The following is a 2437-nucleotide window of genomic DNA, read 5'->3' as shown; positions in this document are numbered from 1 at the left end:
TTTACCCTACTGTGTATGTGTCATGGCTTAAAGGCTGATTGCGAGAACTTAATGGAAGGTGATGAGGTTGAAGTGTGTGTGTTGGGGTGTAAAGGGGCAGCTGTGGGTCAATGCTGATGGAGGAAATGAATGAATTTTTCTTTTTTAATTTTCATTTTCCTCTGGGAAATAATGTCTGTGGATAGAAAAGAAGCTCTCAATATTGTTGCAGGTCTGTTTGCTTGGCAAAGGCTCATTATACTGGATATTACTGTGGCTGGAGCCCAGAAGGGGTCAGACCTCTGATGAAAATATTGATGACCCCGAAGCCAAAAATATATAAAACCAAGAGTATAAGTCAGAGTCCTTCTCATCAGCCAGGAAACTTCCAGATGAACCACTGTGGCTTGGATTAAAACACTTGATACCGACCTTTACCACCACATACTGCGGCTGCACAGGTACATTTCACTGCCCCACTTTTTAGTGTGAGTGGGCACCAAGGAGCGGAAGGCAACACAAGCACAACTCTGATGCAGTCCTGTAAACTTTAGGTCAGGATTTCAAATATCAGTATGAACTGGTCAGTCCAGCAATCAGTTTGTTCCTGTTATAAGTAAGTTTTCACAGCTTTACACCAACAGGATTCTACAATCAACATTTATATTCATGTTGCTGCACTGATCAGCTGACATGCCTGAATGAGCAACGTTACAGTGACTATCACTGGTTTTTCTAGTTGTGAACATACGTACTTCCATTCCATTGCTCTAAAGAGTTCAACTGAACAACCAGGCTTTGAAAATCACAGGTACAGCAACTGTTGAGTGGGCGTGTGGCTTAGGCGATGTTTGGTTATGCAAAACCTCTGTCAGCAACAATGTTTCTGAACCTGAGAACAAGAAAGCAGGAAAAACTGAGATTTAAGTGTATCTGCTAAGAATAGATGGATGCACGACTGAATAGAGGATCCAAATCACTGAAGGCAGGAAACGGTACAAGAGAACACACAGTGTCCTTGACAGCCACGGAACAACAGCTCAGCGTGCAGCCTGCCTGTCGACTGACACCGGCATTAAATGCTGAAAAGGAATCTTGTGCATATATATGTGGCTTACTCTCTCTCTGTGTGTGTTATAAGCTAGCAATATCCAGCTTTAGTGACAAAGCTGCTAAACATATCCCGGTCCTATCCCTTTACTGGATGCGCACAGCTGATACAATGATACATACACATTCTATATGGCCAATAAATAAATAAATAAAGTGGACATATCCTCACTATTGCACTTGATCTGGGCCATTTTTCCCCATTTAATACAGGAACTGCAAAGCAGAAATCCTCAACAAAGGTTCCAGATTTTAGACTTGATTGGAAACAAACCTGTGTCAAACCAGCACCTTTTCTTTCCCAGGGAGTCAAGTGCTGACACTTTGTCAAGTACCTTTTATACGGTGCTAGAGGGTACATTTGGCATTTGTATGAGACACACAGGGGTTTCAATAAAGAACCGTGTCCACCCACTCGCATTAGTATTTGACAGCTGGAGCAACAGGTGTAGTCGTGCATTTACAATAAGGTAGTATATGAGGGGGAAAAGTAAGGAGGTGGTTGGATTAGAAAAAACAACTGACTTTCCCAGAGGTGAAGAGTGTTTGAGCCCAGTGCGTGGCGCCTTTTTTAAAGCACAAGCAGAAACTTTATTGCCAAGAATTATCAAGGACTTTGACTCCAGCCCCTGATGTGCACAACAATATGAAAACAGAATAAAACCAAAACCACAAGTAAAAAGACAAAGAACAATGTACACACACACACACACACACACACACGTACAGTATATACAAATTAATTAAAAGACAGTCTGTTTTAGCCCAAGCCACAGTCTGTTCCTCAGCCTAACTACGTACATTTAGTGGCAAAACATACAATTTTGTGCATGAACCCAAGGTGTTTACTGACACAAGTAGGCGAACACTGTCAGTATATTGACAACACATCAGTATTCGATGCCCTGGGATGAGAACATGTTGGGAAAACCTACTCAAACCTCATGTGCATTAATTAAAATTTAAGAAAAGAGACCTGAAGAGAACCACAGCTGGTCCAAATAGACCGAGCTCATTAGACCAGATCCAAAAGGCTGCAGGTCCTCAGTTCTCGCTGCTATATGAAGTTAAATACCTGCAGCCAGCCAGGCTTTAAAATCTGGTTGAAAGCCCAAAACCCAAAGAGTGGAGGCTGTTACAGCAGCACATTAATGAACATGCTCACCTACCACATATGGCTGTAATATTCAGATGTCCATATACATTTAGCCATGTGGTCTAATGTATAGAACATCAGCTAATAAAACATATGGGTACACTTGTGCACCTAGGCTGGACTGTCCCTTTAACAGGAGAAATAAGGATCTGTGTTCAGCCAACAGCCTCAGACAGATAGACTTTCTCCTGC

The sequence above is a fragment of the Monopterus albus genome, unplaced genomic scaffold (assembly GCF_001952655.1).
Source record: "Monopterus albus unplaced genomic scaffold, M_albus_1.0 scaffold21.1, whole genome shotgun sequence".
In the NCBI taxonomy this organism is placed as follows: Eukaryota; Metazoa; Chordata; class Actinopteri; order Synbranchiformes; family Synbranchidae; genus Monopterus; species Monopterus albus.
The sequence above is the reverse complement of the archived record's forward strand: the minus strand, read 5'-3'. Positions refer to the sequence as shown.